Source organism: Heterodontus francisci, chromosome 6 (genome assembly GCF_036365525.1).
Source record: "Heterodontus francisci isolate sHetFra1 chromosome 6, sHetFra1.hap1, whole genome shotgun sequence".
NCBI classification, from domain to species: Eukaryota; Metazoa; Chordata; class Chondrichthyes; order Heterodontiformes; family Heterodontidae; genus Heterodontus; species Heterodontus francisci.
This window is the reverse complement of record NC_090376.1, coordinates 94,517,053-94,537,088: the sequence shown is the minus strand read 5'-3', so window position 1 is coordinate 94,537,088 and position 20,036 is coordinate 94,517,053. Positions and strand designations below refer to the sequence as shown.

General features: G+C 45.4%; 2 protein-coding genes across 2 annotated transcripts in view; one reads left to right on the top strand and one right to left on the bottom strand.

The window, feature by feature from the left end:
* Window positions 1–13,326, bottom strand: part of LOC137371445 (neurite extension and migration factor-like) — a 34,029-nt gene extending 20,703 nt beyond the window's left edge. The window contains exon 1 of the mRNA XM_068034061.1: window positions 13,203–13,326. The gene's annotated coding sequence lies outside the window, so the exon portion shown is untranslated. The remainder of the gene's footprint in view (window positions 1–13,202) is intronic.
* LOC137371446 (phospholipid scramblase 1-like) overlaps window positions 1–20,036 on the top strand; it is a 348,513-nt gene that overhangs the window by 53,865 nt on the left and 274,612 nt on the right. The gene's annotated exons all lie outside the window — the stretch shown is intronic.

The window sequence follows — 20,036 nt, the reverse complement described above, 5'->3', positions numbered from 1 at the left end:
ACAAAAGAGTGGAAAGTTAAGTTACAGCTGTACAGAGTTCCAATTTGCCCCCATCTGGAATACTGCATTCAGTTCTGGGCACCAAACCTCAGAATAATATACTGACGTTGGAGGGGTGCAGCACAGATTCACCAAAATGATACAGGGTAAAACGGTCAAATTTTAAGGCAGGTTTCATAAAGTAGACTTAGGAACATAGGAAGTTGGGAACGGGAGTAGACCATTCAGCCCCTCGAGCCTGTCCCGCCATTCAATGAAATCATGGCTGATCTGCGGCCTAACTCCATATACCTGCCTTTGGCCCACATCCCTTAATATCTTTGCTTAACAAAAATCTATCTCAGATTTAAAGTTAACAACTCTTCTAGCTTCAACTGCTGTTTGTGGGAGGGAGTTCCAAACCTCTACCACCCTTTGCGTGAAGAAGTGCTTCCTAACATCTCTCCTGAACGGTCTGGTCCTAATTTTTAGACTATGCCCCCTAGTTTATGAATCTCCAACCAGTGGAAATAGTTTATCTTTATCTAGCCTATCTTTTCCTGTTAATATCTTGAAGACTTCGATCAGATCACCCCTTAACCTTCTAAAATCTAGGGAAAACAGGCCTAATTTGTGTAATCTCTCCTCATAACTTAACTCCTGTAGTCCAGGTAACATTCTTGTAAACCTACGTTGCACTCCCTCCAAGGCCAATATATCTTTCCTAAGGTGTGGTGCCCAGAACTGCTCACAGTACTCCAAGTGGGGTCTAACCAGGGTTTTGTACAGCTGCAGCATAACCTCTGTGTCTTTATACTCCAGTCCTCTAGATAAAAAGGCTAGCATTCCATTAGCCTTTTTGATTATTTTCTGCACTTGCTCGTGGCATTTTAAAGATCTATGCACCTGAACCCCCAAGTCTCTTTGGATATCCACTGTTCTTAACCTTTTCCCATTTAGAAAGTACCCTGCTCTATCCTTTTTTGGTCCAAAATGGATAATCTCACACTTGTATTCCCTTGAATATAGAAGATTAAGGAATGATCTAAGTGAGATAGATGTTTAAGATGATCAAAGGATTTTATACAGTAGATGGAGAAAAACTGTTTCTTCTGCTGGTAGAGTCCAGATCAGGGGTGCATAACCTTAAAATTAGTGCTAAACCATTCAGGGTTGCTGTCAGAAAACACTTTTTCACACAAAAGTTAGTGGAAGTCTGCAACTCTCTCCCCGAAAAGCTGTTGAGACTAGGTCAATTGAAAAGTTCATGAGAGATTCATAGATTTTTGTTAGGCAAGGATATTAAGGCAGGTAGATGGAGCTTAGATACGGGTCAGCCAGGATCTAACTGAATGGCCTACTCCTGTTCCTATAAAATCATGTCCACACCTTCAAATCCCTTGAAAGTCTTGCTCCTCCCCATCTCTCAGCTCCTCCGACCATACCTTCTTACACCCTTCAATCATCCAATGCTAATCTGCAGTGCCTCCTTTCTCTATTGCCCAGTCACTGCCAAAGATTTCAGTTCTGATGAAAGGTCACAGACCTGAAACGTTAACTCTGTTTCTGTCCACAGCGGCTGCCAGACCTGTTGAGTATTTCCGGTACTTGCTGTTCTCATTTCAATTAACTAGGTCCTGCTTTCTGAATCTCCTTGCACCTCTACCATTGTCTTCCTTTACAAATTTTCTCAAAACGCACCTTTTTCTACCCAGTCTTCACTTACCTCCCCAAACCTTCACCCATGGCTCAGCATCGTGTAAAGGCCCTTGGTAGGACCTATTGCATTAAAAAGATGGCAATATATACAAATATAGAATTGCAGATAAATGTTTGACTCCTATTCAAGCTGGATATTAATAAATAGTGTAATACTGCTAGTTTTCTCTGAGGTAGTTCTACTCCTCCACCTACCTTTTAAGCATTTCACAGCTAAGGACTCTGGTCAAGTCTGGCCCTCAGATTTGTTTCAAATATTGCAGTAATATATTACACAAAATGCAGACAAATTAAAAGTCTAATCAAAGTTGTAACTAAGATTTCAGAAAATCACAAGACTGGGCATACCTGGGAGGACACTGCCTGATATATATATCTTCTTCTTTGGCCTCCTTGTCTTGAGACAATGGGTAAGCGCCTGGAGGTGGTCAGTGGATTGTGAAGCAGCGCCTGGAGTGGTTATAAAGGCCAATTCTAGAGTGACAGACTCTTCCACAGGTGCTACAGATAAAATTGGTTGTCGGGGCTGTTACACAGTTGGCTCTCCCCTTGCGCTTCTGTCTTTTTTCCTGCTAACTGCTAAGTCTCTTCGACTCGCCACACTTTAGCCCTGCCTTTATGGCTGCCCGCCAGCTCTGGCGATCGCTGGCAACTGACTCCCATGACTTGTGATCAATGTCACAGGACTTCATGTCGCATTTGCTGATGTCTTTAAAGCAGAGACATGGACGGCAGGTGGGTCTGATACCAGTGACGAGCTCGCTGTACATTGTGTCCTTGGGGATCCTGCCATCTTCCATACGGCTCACATGGCCAAGCCATCTCAATCACTGCATGCTATTACCACAGTCCTTTGTGTTTTGTATAATTGTGTTTATATTTCCATCTCCGTCACTTCCCTGTCAGTCTCTCTCACCATCCCCCCAACCTTCATCTTGATCTTTTGTGACAATCATCTTCTGCAAAGTTTCTAACAAACCACAGTTGCCCGAACACCTCTAAACTCTGAATTTATGTTACAGCTCAGCTGCTCAGTTTGTGATCCAATACAACTTTACTTTTTATAGCAAGTTTAATATTTAACAAGGTGCTTCATATAGGCACAATCAAACAAAATGGATGAAGAGACAAGGGAGATATAAGCAGTAAGAGATTGGTTTTAAGGAGGGCTTTGAGATAAAATAGGGCAGTGCAGAGGTTTAGGAAGGGAATTTCAGAGCATGGGGCCTAGACAGCTGAAGATTTGTGCGGTGAAGGGACGGGGGATCTTGACAAAAGGCCAAAGCCAGATGAACAGGATCTGGCGGGGGGAGGGGGGGGGGGGGGGGTGGGCGGAAATCGCTGTAGAGCTGGAGGAAGTTAGAGAGGGAGGGAGAAACAAACCTATTAATAGATTTCAACATGAGGATGGGAATTTTAAATTGAAGGCATCAGAGGACTGGTAGCAATGCAGGTGAGAGTTGACGGGCGAGTGTGACTTTGTGCAGGATAGGTTATGGGCAGTAGAACTTTGGATCAGCTGAAATTTAGAAAGGATGCACTATGGTAGGCTGGCCAGGAAAGCATTGAAATGGTTAAGTCTGGAGGTGACTAAAACATGGATAAGAGTTTGAGGTGCAGTTACGAAGGTGGAAGTAAGACAATCTTCGTGATGAACAGTATATGGGGTCAGATGTTCAATTCCAGGTCAAATTGAATGCTGAGATTGGAAACAGTCCTGTTCAGCCTGTGGATAGATGGATAGATTCGAAGTTGAGGGCAAGGAATGACCAGGCTGAAGGTGGTGGCTTTAATCATCCCAATGCTCAACTGAACAAAATTGTGGCTCATCCAGGTTTGGATGTTGGACAAGCACTCTAACAGCACAGAGACATTGGAGGGGAGGGGCAGTCAACAGAGGTGGTAGAAAGGTATAGCTGAGTGTCATCAACTTACATTTGAAGGCTTACCCCATATCTTCGGAAGATGCCACCAAGGAGCAGTATGGAGATAAGGGAGAGGAAGGGGGCAAGGCTAGTTCTTCAGGGATGCTAGATGTAACAATGAGTGCAAAGGCAGGGTGAAAAGGCATTGCTGGATAAGTAAGAGTGGAACCAAGTGAGCACAGTGCCAGCGAATTGGAGGGGAGATGTCGGAGGAGATTGGTATGGTTGACTGTGTCAAAGGCTGCACACAGGTTAAGGCAGATTAGGAAAAATGCACCATGCTCATTCATCGAAGAGGTCATCTGTGATTTTAATTAGAGTTGTTTCAGTGATGTGTTGGGGCAAAGACCTAATTGTAGATATTGAAATACAGGCCGTAATTTTACTCCTCCCGCACGAGTGGGCTGGAGGCGAGGCGGGGCGGGGGGGTGGGGGTGTGGTGGGCGTAAAATTAAATTAAAATTAAACATCTACAATGTCAGCCAGCACTGCACCAGGAAGGAAAGTTGGGAAGTCAGCAGTTCACTAGAAATGGGATCAAAGGAGCAGAAGGTGGGCCTGATAGACAAGATGAGCTCAGAATGGTATGAGGAAAGATGGGAGATAAACTAGAGACTGAATTACAGGTCCAGGGCAGGGGGAAGTTGAGGGCAGGTTTGGCTGGTGAGGAAGCAGCAGAGGCAACTGAATAGATGGTCTCAACCTTTAAGTCAAGTCAATGTGTTTTGCTGAATAATAATTTTCTTTGGTCCACTGACTGGAGTCTGAATTTATATTTTTTGAAGAAATTTAAAAGGAACTTTTAAAAAAGGATGATTGTTGGCAGCTTAAAATGATCATCTAGTTTGCTACACTGTATTCTACATTGCAAAGGACTGTGAGGAAGGAGATGAAATATCTGCTAATTCCCCTGCAAGAACCAAGACCCAAGGAGTTTAAAGAAACTACCTGTTCTTTCAGCAAGCAGAAAAATCCTGCTAACTGCTATGTTTGAATGACTTAGTGACTGTCATGTGTCAAGCCCCTCCCCATCTGCAGTTTTAAGCTGGTGTTTTCTCTGCAGCAAAGGAGAAGCAACTGGACTCTGACATGAGCAGACCCTAAGTGGACCCTCTTACTCCATCTCCATTCCAGCTTGAAAGCTTTCAAATCCTGCTGGTTGACTGAACACCTTTGCGTACTCCAGCTACAACCCGAAACCCCATTGGAGGAAATCATCCAAGAGACTCATCGAACCAGTTATCTACCTCTTCATACTAAAAGCCTCAGGACCACTGAATTCAGCCAAATCACTAAACCCCACAGACTGTATACCTTTCTTCGGGACTCTACCTCAACCAATCTACCTTTGCCCCTCTGTAACCTATTTTTGTGTGTGTAAACCTCTAGTGTGTATGTGACGTTGTTTATTATTTTATTAGTTCAGTTTAGGTAGAATAAAGTTAACCTCTTTGTTAACTCAAGAAAACCTGTCCGATTGGTTCTTGTTCTGATCAATGCAAGTAAGTAAGCAAGCACTTACTGAATTAGGCAGTACATCCACTTTAAGAAAGACCACAACAGGTTTAATTCTAATGAGGAGGAGGAAAAGAGGCAAGCCATTTAACCTCTCCTCACTTGACTGTATCATTAGTGACAAAGAACTCCACGAGCTTCTTGCACTTGTTGGCTGTGAGGGTGGAAGGGGCAGGGCAGAGGTATTTGAGAAGAGTTGGTCGTAGAGATAAGCCAGGGGTTATCTTTGCTCTCCAGGGTGATTCTGGAATAACTGGTGGTTTTGACACAGCACAATGAGGCCTAACAGCTATTGATGCAGTTCAGGCAGATCTGACAAGAGATGGCTGAATTTGATATGCTCAAGTCTGCATACCTTGGACTTGGCGGAGCTAATATAGAAAGCATACCAGAGGAAACAAAACTGGGGTTCCTGCTGCCTAATAAAAAAAAAAAAAAAAAAATACCAGAGGAAACAACCAGGATCGGACAGTAACATTTTTTACTGGGAACAAGGATTGAAAGTGGAAGTGTGGTCATGGTCGAGCAGATTGACATCTTCAAAAGTATTCTAGCAAATGGAAAGCCAAAAAATAGTTCTAAGTGCAATTATGTTAGGTGGGGGAAGAATTTTCCCTAGGAGTGGATGCAGATCAAAATGGTGTAAGGGGTATGGGGATATGGGATACAAGAGATCATGGGAGTACAGCCCATGCCAGAAAGCAAGTGGCCATGAGCTTATATCAAAAAAGAGAAGTTTGGCAAAGACAGAAGGGCAATGAATTGAAGGGAGAGATAATGAGATGAGTTGAGATGGAGATTAAAATGACCAAGGATGATAGAGCCACTCAGTGCCGAGGCCAAGGGAGGTATGATAGGAAGCTACCTTAGTGAGAAACTCTGTATGGAGCTTTGGAGACAGGGTGGGGGTGAAAAACAGGGGCTGAAGTACAGAAAAAAAGATTTTAAAAGGTGAGGTAAGAGGGGTGGAGCAAGGTTGAAGGAGAAGCAAGTGCCAGAGAAGTAGGGAGACACACCAAGGTGTGATTCGGTCATAAGGGCCATTCGACCACTACAGCAGTTTGGCCAGGACAATTGGTCTCAAGTATAACTAAATGAAGAAGCTTCAAAAAAAAAAAAGGACAAGGTACTGTCATCCTCAAGCCAAGTTTCAGTCAAAGCCAAGATGTGAATGCAACCATCCATAAAGTCTTTGTTGCAAGTGGATGGTCATTCTGGAGTGAAATGCAAAGAGAGCCAGTAATTGTTAACACAGCAGCAAAATCAGATGGGTCACTAATTGCTGGGGTGAATAGAGTGACGAGATTAGCAAAATTAACACCCAGTGGGTGTGTGTGCTGGGTGAGAAAGTCAATGAGACAGAATGATGCAGTTAGGATTGTTGCTGATAAAGGAGGCAATGGCCTGCGCCTTGATGGGCCTTTAGAGAGTATCCAAGAGAGGGACAGAGGACTGCCCCTTCAAGTTTTGTATCATCTGAAAATTTGACCAATTCACATCCAGTTTCTGATGCCAGATCATTGAGGTAAATTAGAAAGGGCAATGGGCCCAATACAGAGTCCTCAAGCACTCCATTCAGTGCCCACCATCATCCCCAAATTCTGGCATCTTCGTTCTCATACATCGTTTCTCTAACCTTTAGCCAATTTCCCATTCATATTCAATTTTTGGCCAGAATCATCATAGCTTGAAGTTTGATTAGTAACCTTTCATGTGGAACTTTATCAAATGCTTTTTGGAAATCCAATGACATATGTCGCAGGGTTTATCACAATTAGCTTGGATTTTCACTTCTTCAAAATAAGTAGGATGCTCAGGCTGGGCATTTCCACTCTAAAGCCAAGTTGCTGTTCTTTAATAATTGAACAGATAATCCTTAAGTTTACTCCTTATGATCAAAATTCCATTTATTTTTATAAGGAATTGAAGCATTCTGCAGTTGCACATGTCTCTTTCAACACCAATTTTGAATACGTGCAACAGCATGTTTCCAATCTACTGGCACATCAAGTGTCCTCACAAATCTCCCTGGGATAAAAACATCTAAACCTGATTATATATTTCTTTTAAACCTTTTCAACTTGTCTAGTTCTTCCATCTCATGTATATATAAGTCCTAAATTTTACTGTGGTTCTTTTTTGCGTGATTAGGCATTCTTCGTATGTGGTATATTTTGAGGAAATAAACTGTTCGATATGCCCTTATCCTCAGTTTCAAGCCCACTTTTTTTTTACATTTGTTCGTGGGATGTGAGCGTCGCAGACAAGGCCAGCATTTATTGCCCATCCCTAATTGCCCCACATAAGATGGTGGTGAGCTGCAGTCCATGTGGTGTAGGTACACTCACAGTGCTGTTAGGGAGTTCCAGGATTCTGACCCAGCGATGGTGAAGGAACAGCGATAAAGTTCCAAGTCAGGATGGTGTGTAACTTGGAGGGAAATTTGCAGGTGGTGATGTTCCCATGCATCTGCTGCCCATGTCCTTTTAGATAATACAGGTCACAGATTTGGAAGATGCTGTCGAAGGTGCAGCCAGGATGTTGTCAGGGCCCATAGCCTTTGCTGTATCTAGTGCCTTTAGCCGTTTCTTGATGTCATGTGGAGTGGTGTGAATTGAATTGGCTGAAGACTAGCTTCTATGATGGTGGGGACCTCATAAGGAGACTGAGATGGATTATCCACTCAGCACTTATGGCTGAAGATGGTTGCAAATGCTGCAGCCATGTGTTTTGCATTGACGCACTTGGTTTCCCCATCATTGAGGATGGGGATATTTTTGGAGCCTTCTCCTTCTCCTCCAGTTAGTTGTTTGTCCAACATTCAAGCGGCGACTTTCAATTTATCTGCATCTATCAATGATACACACTGCTGTCACCATGTGCCAGTGATGGAAGGAGTGAATGTTTAAGCTGATGGATGGGGTGCTGATCAAGCAGGCTGCTTTGTCTTGGATAGTATTGAGCTTCCTGAATGTTGTTGGAGCTGCACTCATCCAGGCAAGTGGGCAGTATTCCATCATATTCCCGGCTTGTGCCTTGTGGATGGTGGACAGGCTTTGGGGAGTCAGGAGGTGAGTTACTCGTTGCAGAATTCTCAGTCTCTGACCTGCTCTTGTAGCCACAGTATTTATATGGTGGGTCCAGTTCAGTTTCTGATCAATGGTAATCCCCATGACCTTCCTGTGGCTGTGAAAGTCACAGTGGCCTTCCAATTTTTTGCAACCAGTTCCTTCCAAAGAGCAGCAGCAGACATTGGTGGCATCCTGTGAGCAGCATCATGGCGGTAATGGATGCTCTGTTTGAGAGCAGGAGATTACATTGGATTCCAGGCGGATTGCACTCCAGCTCAAAAAGGCAGTGGGATTTGGCTCCCTCACTTGATTTCATCAGGTGCAGGGGATCATCAATTGTGCCCATATGTCCATCAAGGCATCGACTGGACAGCCAGGGAGATTCCTCGATAGGAAGGGGTTTCATTCCTTAAATGTTCAGCTCGTACACGATTACAGCAAGTGCTTTATGCAGGTGTGTGCATGCTGTCCTGGAAGCTGCCATGATGTCTTCATCTCCAGCAATCGCAGTTGCTGCAGCTCTTCATGGAGCCATCAGAAATTCGTAGATGGCTGTTAGTGGATAAGGCTTATCCCATGAGGATGACTGATGACTGCAGTGCATTACCCTGCCATGAAGGCTCAGAGACACGATAATTGATGCCACCAGAGCACAAGGGTCATCACTGAGCAGGCCATTGGCTCCTAAAGATGAGGTTCAGGTCCCTTAACCGGTCAGAGGTCACCCTCCAGTACACTCCCTCAAGGATCTCATGCATTGTGGTGGTCTGCTGCGCTCCTATAACATGGCTCTCCACAGAAGTGTGAACCTTGAAGAGGGAGAAGTGCTGGAACAGCACAGCTCCTCAGAGGACAAAGAGGAGGAGGAAAATGATGAGGACAAGGAGGCTGAAGGAAAACTGGGAAATGGTCCTCATGCTTGCAGGGATGTCACTATCTTAGGCTCATGAGACGGAGCACTCATCGGGATGGCAGGGACACTATAGCCACTCTGATCCAGGCATATTTCAGCTGAGCAAGACTCAGTCTGCAGGACATTTGGAGAGGAGGGTCTCCTTCATCTGAGTGAGAGCAAGCATCGGTTAAGAACAAATGCCAGCACCTTCCAATGACACGCAAAGCTCCAGCAGCTCCACCTGACACACACTTCCCCACCACACTTCTTTGCTTCGCTAACCTTTATTTTCTATTCCCCTGCCTTTCGCATGATGAAATGGAAACACACAAATCTGCCTTTGTGCAACAACTTGCCCAGTGCTTTATCTCATAACAGCTTGATATATTTTACAACAGAAACACCCAAGTGACCCACAAAGTGACATCACCGAAACGGTGGCCTCCAATCATGGCTACTTCTACAAGTTGCTCCATCTGTGGTAAAGATGAGATGAAGGCAGAATGCTCGCTAGCGCCTGTTGGGGACCGAGATGCTTGCCCTTGGTAGTCGGCTGCATCGGGGAGGTGCCAGGGAGGACCTCCAAAGGCTGCTGCACCAGCATTACTGCAGGGGCAGCCTTTGCCACAGAGCGTAACTCTACAGATGCTTCATCCATTGGAGGGGCCGTGGAGGCGAATGATGATGATGGAACTCCATGAGAGGTGGCCACCTGATCACCATCTATCACCTCCTCAGCCCTTTCATGGCACCCTTACTCGCTAGCGAGAACCACCAGCTGGGGCGCAACTGGCATCCACTCTTTGTGCCATCTGCACCACTAATGGTTACTGACTGCGGCTTGCATTCTGTGCATGTCCGCATGCTGTTCCTGCATCCACTCTGAGTGATGCTGCATTTGGCTCTCCATGAAGTTGGCCACTCTCTCAATGCACTCAAAGCACTGAGACATTGTGCAGCATATGAGATGAATGGACTCCTACATTAGGGGTTAGCACCGCAGCCTCACAGCTCCAGCGACCCGGGTTCAATTCTGGGTACTGTCTGTGTGGAGTTTGCAAGTTCTCCCTGTGTCTGCGTGGGTTTCCTCCGGGTGCTCCAGTTTCCTCCCACATGCCAAAGACTTGCAGGTTGATAGGTAAATTGGCCATTAGCAATTGCCCCTAGTATAGGTAGGTGGTAGGGAAATATAGGGACAGGTGGGGATGTGGTAGGAATATGGGATTAGTGTAGGATTAGTATAAAATGGGTGGTTGATGGTCGGCACAGACTCGGTGGGCCAAAGGGCCTGTTTCAGTGCTGTATCTCTAAACTAAACTAAACCATCCCAAGACTCCACAGTGCCTGAGATAACTCCAACATACGGGCACACATCTCACGCTGGTTCTCTAGGTAGAGCCACCTGTTTCATGACTCCCTAGTTCTGCCTCTCTGCCCTGCTGAGCAGAGCTGCACCTGCCCTCCGCCTCCCCCATATCCTCCTGCTCTGAAGTGATGTGCACTTCACCCCGTGCCACCGTTCCTAGTAGCGCATGAGGAACCACTGAGGTGCAAGTGTCTGTGAAAGAAAGATGTGATGGCTCAGGCTCCAATGTGTCTTCCTCCTCTGACTCCTCGAGAACATATTGGCGGTGTGTCAACTCCTCACCCTCCGCACAGCTGGCCCTATGGGAGACTTAAGAGGTGGTCATGAGAAATCGGCACAATCAACAGATGCTTCTGCTGCTTAAAATACCGGGGTGACAGCTTATGCATTGACAGCTCGTTGCACAGCGAGCATTGCTATGCATTCCCTCAACCTGGAGATGCTGACATCTTTTCACCCTGTCTATGTTGGACATTTCTCTGTCCCTAATATCCCTGTGTCTTGCCACTCTAGCCAGACCAAGGGCCAGGACCTCAAAATGCATCAGTGATATGAGCTGGGGATCTCCACTGTCCAAATGTGCCCTTTCGCTCTCCCTGGTGCTGTTCTCCCATTTGGCCTGCCAGGTGAAGAAAGATGACATTAGGACAATGCCCCCCTCCCTCACCATTTGGATAAGATGTTGCAGTCTTCACTGTAGCTTACTGTCCAATAGCACTACGATTATGAACTATGCTTAAGAGTCATCAATGCTGCTGAGCACACATCTCTTTGTAGTCAGGAGAACTCTATGTGCCCTCAGGATGCCCCTCTCTTTTGCATTCTGGTGACTGCCGATCAGGAGGCATGCCATCTGGGTCTATCCTTGAACTCACCTTGACAGAGCTAAACAGGTCATTGAAACATTTCCTGCACTGGACCCAGTTCCTCCTCACCACCCCTCTGTTGCTCTCCTCATGAGTCATCTCCAGCTATACCGTCTTGGTCAGCCTTGCACATGCCACTTACAGGGAAAAGGATATGTCTCTGTGCTGTCAGTGCCTCCAGCAATACCTCAACTGATGTGTCAGAAAAATGGGGAGGGGAGGGCTGCCACTCTCCCTTTAGATCAGGCCTGCTGCTTCCTGTGTCCCACCTCCTTCCTACACCCACTGCCAATTGGATGGCAAATGTGACTCTGGGCCAATTAACTTTGTTTTCTATTAAAATAGCAATGCATACATGTTGCCAATACAGTGCGGAGTCAGGACCCTGAAATGAATGTGACTTCGGGGTCCTGACTCTGGAATTAAAATTCCGCCACGTGTTTAAATATTCCTAACGCCGATGTTGTGTGGAAAAGGAAACGAGTATAGACGCTTTCTAACAAACTTCAAGGACATTTCTTTCCAATGCAAGGAGCCTATTCCATGCGTGATTGAACTTTGAATGAAAATGGACACACAATATTCGTACAGGGCCAAACATACAGTTCACATATTTTGAATAAATATTGCATTAGTACAATTAATCATATTGTCTTATAGCAATAACTGAGCACTTCTCAATCCAGTGCAAAGCATAATGCATTTTTCTTGACTTTTAAAAAAAACAATATTGCGTCATTGATTAAAAACTGTTATATTAATGTAGCTTGAGGATGCTGTAGTTGACAACGCAATTTCAGTATTAAAAAAAGCAGTGCAAAATATTCTCTTAATTTAGATATATTAATGCACTTTAAACAATTTTTACTTTGCAAATTATCTGTTACATTTAAAAATCAATCCTTTCATATAAACCAGGTGGTCAATCTCATCAATAAAAATATAGCTGAATAAAGTTTACTGTGACCCGGACTCCATGCATACTGCGCTTTTTTTTCTTAAGAATAACTTTGTAATTGTAACTGCATTGTGCTGCATCTTCCTTTGGGTACCACACAAAAAGTATTGGACTACAGAGGGGTGATTATGAGTTATTAGTTAATGAGGAAGAACATAAATAATGTGTTGTAAGATCCGACACCCTGAAAAAAGGAATTTCATTCAATTGACACAGATGCTCCACTTACTAGTGGAGAAATATCCTACAAAACCAAAATGGTAATAACCATACATCCATCAGTAGAATCACATGTCTGTCTTAAAATACCTAATTTTGTGGAAATATGCATTCTTCTACGAGCATTCAAATGTGTGCCAAAGACCCTTGCGACCTAGGTTCAACTGTGGCCATGTTTGCAATAACCATTGAAATCAAATCATTTGAGCGACGGTGAAAACACGCGGGCATTGAAAACCTGAATCGCCACCACAATAAGTAACGACCTTCAAAACTTTCACAATAAAAATAAAAACTTATCACAGCTTGCCAAGTGAAACAGATTCCCTACAGCAAAGACATTTAGTAAAATCTAATAAAAAGACCCTCCCCTCCACAATCTGATGCATTCTGCAGAGTTTGAAACTTCATTGTGCATCGCCTTGGTACTGCAAGAGTTTCTTAAAGTCTAGGAATCCGTTCCCTTTCTGCCACCAAGGCGGCTTTTACACGGGTCGGTGGGGCGACTGCTGTCTCCCGCTACGTACCCCCACCCCGCGCTTTCACTGCGGACTCTGAACTACAGCAGCCCATTCAGCGAAACGAGAGTCGCAGTCCATCACAATAACACACAAAGAGGTAGAGCCGCCACTGCCGCCCCCTCCTCCCCCGGCTCAGCCCCGCCCAACACCCGCCGCTCGTCGGCTCACCACGCGCCTGGCTCGCTCCACCGCCGCCCCCTCTCACTAACCGCCGGTATTTTCAAAATCAGCTCGCGCACAGCACAACCCCGCTCTGTCCGACACACCGAGCCCGGGCCACCCGCCAGGAGATGGGCCAGTGTGGGCATGGGCGGGGAGAAGGCGGAGGCAGATTTGGCAAAGGAACGCTTTGCATTTCGGAAGCTGCAGTTGTTCTGGCCCAGGACTGCAGAGTCTCTCTCAGGTGTAGGACTACAACTCCCAGATGCTACGCGGCGAGAATAGAGCCATTTATTATCTCCCATCGTGCTTACTTAAAGAATCTGCTGGAAGGATGGCTAGAAACGGTCGAATTCATGCAAAAATTGAACATATTTTCAATTGTTTCAGTTGACTGAAAACGATACGTTAGAAATCTAAAGTCCTGACTTTCATCTTTCTTCATTAAACAATATGCTTCATACCCTAACTGCAGTTTAAAGATCAGAGTAGTTGCATGAAGAGCAGAGAGTCCTCATAATAAAACAAAAGCACGATACTGCGGATACTGGAAATCAGAAATAAAAACAGAAAATGCTGGAAACTCAGGTCTGGCAGCATCTGTGGAGAGAAAAATAGAGTTAATACTTCAGGACGGTGGCTTTGGCCAGAAGCAGGTAGGAGGGGGGAAGGAAAGAACAAAAGGGAAGGTCTGTGATGGAGTGGATGGTCCCTTCCCACCGCACCTTCCACGGAGTTGCAACACCTTTTTCACCTCACCTCGTTTCACCTTCCAGGGCTCCAGACACTGCTCCTCTGTGAAACAGATTTACTTCGACTTAGGACTTAAGCACAAAAATCAAAGCTCACACTCCATTACAGTACTGAGAGTGCTGCACTGTGGGAGATGCTGCCTTTCCGATGAGACAAACCGAAGCCCCAGCTGCCCTCTTAGGTGGATGTAAAAAATCCCATGTACTATTTCAAAGAAGAGCACGGGAGTTATCCCTGGTGTCCTGGCTAATATTTATCCCTCAATCAACATCACAAAAACAGATATCTGATCATTATAGCATTGCTGTTTGTGTAGGAACTTGCTGTGTGCAAGTTGGCTGCCGTGTTTCCTGCACTACAAACAGTGACTATACTTCAAAAGTATTTAATTGGCTGCAAATTGGTCATGAAATGTGCTATAATTCGAAGTTTTTTCCTTTTTTTTCAATTTAGTATGTTGTATTTGCTGTTCACAATGCAGCCTCCTCTACACTGGGGAGACCAAACGCAAAGTGGTTGACTCTCAACTGCCCTCTGAAATGGCCTAGCAAGCCACTCAGTTGTATCCAAACTGCTACAGAAAAGTCCAATAAGGATAATAAGTCTAATAAGAATAAAACCGGATGGACTACCCAGCATCAACCTAGGCACCAAATATGATCAAGGCACATCCTGCCCCATTGACCCTACAAAGTTTTCCTCACTAATATCTGGGGACTTGTGCTAAAATTGGAAGAACTGCCCCACTAACTAGTCAAGCAACAGTCTGACATAGTCGTACTCTCAGAATGATACCTTTTAGCCAACGTCCCAGATTCCTTCATTATCATCCCGAGGTATGTCCTGCCCCACTGGCTGGACAGACCCACCAGAGGTGGCGACAGCACAGTGACATACAGTCAGGGGAAAGTGGCACTGGGAGTTCTCAACATTGACCCTGGACCCCATGAAGTCTCATGGCATCAGGTCAAACATCGGCAAGGAAACCTCTTGCTTATTACCACTTACCACCCTCCCTCATGTTGAACATCGCATGGAAGAAGCACTGAGGGTAGCAAGGGAAGAGAATGTACTCCGGGTAGGAGACTTCAATGTCCATCCCCAAGAGTGGCTCGGCAAGCTAAGCAATCCCACAACCAACAAATCAAATCAAAGCTCTGCACTTCACCTATCATAGACCTTACTTTTTGCCCATTCCTTCTCATCTCTTCCTCACCACCCTCTTTCCCTGACTCTGTACTCGTTTATAAACTAATTTAAAGCACTAACTTCTTCCAGTTCTGAAGAAAAATCATACCTGAAATGTTAGCTGTTTCTCACTGCCTGAACTGCTGAATAATTCCAGCATTTATAATTCTCATAATATCCTGTCGAACATTCCTCCTTCAATCACTATCACCAAAACAAATTAACTAGTCATTCATTTCAGTATGGTTTATGGAATCTTTTGAGCAAAATAGCTGCTGACAATGCCTACATAATAAAAGTCACTACATTTGAAAATAATTTGTTGAAGTGTTCGCTGACAAAAGTGATATAACATCACAAGATATTTATAGAAGAGGATGGTCATAGACCCATCATTTTAAACATTTGCATCACACAACTGCCAGACAATGACCATTTCAAACAAGAGAGAATCTAACCATCTCCCCTTGATGTTCAATGGCATTACTATCGCTGAATTCCCCCACTATCAACATCCTGGGAGTTACCATTGACCAGAAGCTGAACTAAACCAGCCACATAAATACTGTAGCTACGAGAGCAGGTCAGAGGCTAGGAATTCTGCAGCGAGTAATTCATCCCAATGCCTGTTCACCATCTACAAGGCAGAAGTTAAGAGTGTGATGGAATACTCTCCACTTGCCTGGATGGGTGCAGCTCCAACAACACTCAAGAAGCTCGACACCATCCAGGACAAAGCAGCCCAATTGATTGGCGCCCCATCCACCACCGATGCATAGTGGCAGGAGTGTGTGTCATCTACAAGATGCACTGTAGCAACTCACCAAGGCTCCTTCGACAGCACTTTCCAAACCCGGACCCTCTACCAGCTGGAAGGACAAGCGTAGCAGATGCATGGGAACACCACCACCTGCAAGTACCCCTCCAAGTCACACATCAGGCTGGATTTTAAGAGCCCGCCGTCGCTCCCGCGAGTCTCACGCCAAAATGCCGCCGCAATCTCCCATGCGACAGCTCATTTATATAGCCCGGGTGGCCCTCCCCTCCCCCAATCATGTGGAGGGGGTGGGCTGTCCGACGCGAGCAATGGCGTCAGCTGCCCATGTGTAGGCGTTGGCGCCATTTTTATAGGGCAGCCAGCCCTGCAGGCAAATTTACATTTTTTAAGATACACCCACGCCCCCAACCTTAATCAAATAAAATTCTAACGCCCCTTTCCCACTCCCCATTGACAATTACATTAACTATTTGCCTTCCCCCCCCAAAATCTGACATTCCCCCCACCCCCCCAGACTGCACAAAATTTAAAGTGCACCCCTTCCACCATCCCCTACACTCGTTACGTTTATTTTACCCCGTTTCCCCCCCCCTCCCCCAGCCTTCGCAATGGAAATCTTAACTCCTCTCCCCTCCCTAGCAGTGTCACGCTTGCTTTCCCCAGACGGGGAATTGAAGGCGCAGGAGTGCTGGCTGCTGCACTGAGGATCGTGGCGGGCCCAGAAGATTCAAGGTAAGTTCATTTAAATGTATTCATCTCATTAATTTAAATATTGAAATTGAGGTCGTGTTGCCCAGTAGCGCGGGGGCCGCCACTGAGCCTCACCACCGCCTGGAGGATCAGGCCAGGCCCTCCTGGCACCAAGCTCTGTGTTGGGCCTCTGCCACAACCACCTTCCAGGCCCCTTCACCATGGAGCCAGACATCATGCGCTTGGTAAAATCCAGTCCACCATCTTAACTTGGAACTATATCGCTGTTCCTTCACTGTCGATGGATCAAAATCCTGGAACTCGCTTCCTAATAGTACTATTGTGCAGCTATATCCCAATGACTGCAGCGGTTCAAGAAGGCAGCTCACTACCACCATCTCAAGGGCAATTAGGGATGGGCAATAAATGCTGGCCTAGCCTGCGACGCCCACATCCAAACGAATAAAGAGATGAAAAACTCATAAAGTTTTTCAATTTCGGTATCCAATTGTTTTTTCAAAGATTCCAGGGTTTTCACCTCTACAACCCTACCAGGAAGTCTATTCCATGTGTTGCCCATTTTATGCAAATAATTTCCTGATATCAGTGCTAAATGTACTAGTTTAAATATAAATTCCAATTAAATATTGGGAAGACTGAAGCCATTGCTTTCAGTCCCAGCTCCAAACTCCATTCCTTTGCTACCGACTCCTTCCTTCTCCCTGGTAACAGTCTGAGTTTAAGCCAGTCTGTTCACAACCTTGGTGTCACATTTGGCTCTGAGTTGAGCTTCCGACCTTATATTCGTGCCATCACTAAGACCGCCTATTTCCACCTCTGTAATATCGTCCGACTTTGCCCCTGTCTCAGCTCATCTGCTGCTGGAACCCTCATTCATGCCTTCGTTATCTCTAGACTTGAATATTCCAATGCACTCCTGGCTGGTCTCACACATTCTACTCTTCGTAAACTTGAGGTCATCCAAAACTCTGCTGCCTGTGTCTTAATTCGCACCAAGTCCCATTCCCCTATCACCCCTGTGCTCGTTGACCAACATTGGCCCAGGTCAAGCTTGCTTTCAAATCCCTCCATGGCTTTGCCCTCCCTATCTTGGTAATCTCCTCCAGCTCCACAACCCTCCAAGATATTGGCACTCCTCTAATTCTAGCCTCTTGTGCATCCCTGATTTTAAGCACTCCTCCATTACAAGAACATAAAAAATAGGAGCAGGAGTAGGCCATTCAGTCCCTCAAGCCTGCCCCACCATTCAATAAGATCATGGCTGATCTGTCCCAGTCCTCAACTCCTCTTTCGGGCCTGCTCCACATACCCCTCGACTCCCCGAGATTTCAAAAATCTATCTAACTCCTCCTGAAATACATTTAGTGACCTAGGCTCCACAACTCTCTGAGGTTGGGAATTCCAGAGATTCACCACCCTCTGAGAGAAGAAATTCCTTCGCATCTCAGTTTTAAAGGTGTGCCCCTTATTCTGTAACTATGTCCCTTAGTTCGAGATTCCCCCACCAGTGGAAACATATTCTCAACATCTACCTTGTCAGGCCCCCTTAAAATTTTATATGTTTCAATAAGATCACTTCTCATTCTTCTAAACTCCAATGGATAAAGACTTAACCTGTTAGTCATTCTTGATAAGATAACCCCTTCATCCCAGGAATCAGCCTATTGAACCTTTTCTGAACTGCCTCCAATGCTAGTATATCCTTCCTTAAATACGGGGACCAAAATTGTACGCAGTACTGCAGGTGTGGCCTCACCAACACCCTGTACAATTGTAACAAGACTTCCCTATTTTTAAACTCTCACCCCCTAGCAGTAAAGGCCAAAATTCCATTTGCTTCCTAATTATTTGCTGCACCTGCATGTGTGTTTCATGTACAAGAACACCCAGATCCCTCTGTACTGCAGTATTTTGTAGTCTTTCTCCATCTAAATAACAATCAGCCTTTTTATTCTTCCTACCAAAGTGGATGACCTCACACTTTCCCACATTGAACACCATCTGCCAAGTTTTTGCCCCTCACTTAACCTATCTATATCCCTTTGCAGATTCTTTGTGTCCTCATCACAACCTGCCTTCCCACCTATTTTTGTATCGTCAGCAAATTTGGATATGTTACACTCTGTCACTTCCTCCAAGGCATTGATATAGATAGTAAATAGTTGAGGCCCTAGGACCGATCTTTGTGGCACCCCACTAGTTAACGGCTTTCCAACCTGAAAAAGACCCATTGATCCCAACCCTCTACCTTCTCTTTGTTAGCTAATCTTCAATCCATGCCAACACATTACCCCGAGCTCTTATTTTGTGCAATAACCTTTTATGTGGCACCTTATCAAATGCCTTCTGAAAATCCAAATACACTGCATCTACCAGTTCCCCTTTATCCACTCTGCTTGTTTTTTTTTATATTTAGAGATACAGCACTAAAACAGGCCCTTCGGCCCACCGAGGCTGTGCCAACCAACAACCACCCATTTATACTAATTCTACATGAACCCCATATTCTCTACCACATCCCCACCATTCTCCTACCACCTACCTACACTAGGGGTAATTTACAATGGCCAATTTACCTATCAGCCTGCAAGTCTTTGGCTGTGGGAGGAAACCGGAGCACCCAGCGGAAACCCACGCAGTCACAGGGAGAACTTACAAACTCCACACAGGCAGTACCCAGAACTGAACCCGGGTCGCTGGAGCCGTGAGGCTGCGGTGCTAACCACTGCGCCACTGTGCCGCCCTTGAATTAGAATTAGAATTAGAATTAGAATATTACAGCGCAGTACAGGCCCTTCGGCCCTCGATGTTGCGCCGATCATCTGACCTACACTATTCCATTTACATCCATATGTCTATCCAATGACCACTTAAATGCCCTTAAAATTGGCGAGTCTACTACTGTTGCAGGCAGGGCGTTCCACGCCCCTACTACTCTCTGCGTAAAGAAACTACCTCTGACATCTGTCCTATATCTTTCACCCCTCAACTTAAAGCTATGTCCCCTCGTGTTTGCCATCCTCATCCGAGGAAAAAGACTCTCACTATCCACCCTATCTAACCCTCTGATTATCTTGTATGTCTCTATTAAGTCACCTCTCCTCCTCCTTCTCTCTAACGAAAACAACCCCAAGTCCCTCAGCCTTTCCTCGTAAGACCTTCCTTCCATACCAGGCAACATCCTAGTAAATCTCCTCTGCACCCTTTCCAAAGCTTCCACATCCTTCCTATAATGCGGTGACCAGAACTGCACGCAATACTCAAGGTGCGGCCTCACCAGAGTTTTGTACAGCTACATCATGACCTCGTGGCTCCGAAACTCGATCCCCCTACTAATAAAAGCTAACACACCATATGCCTTCTTAACAGCCCTATTAACCTGGGTAGCAACTTTCAGGGATTTATGTACCTGG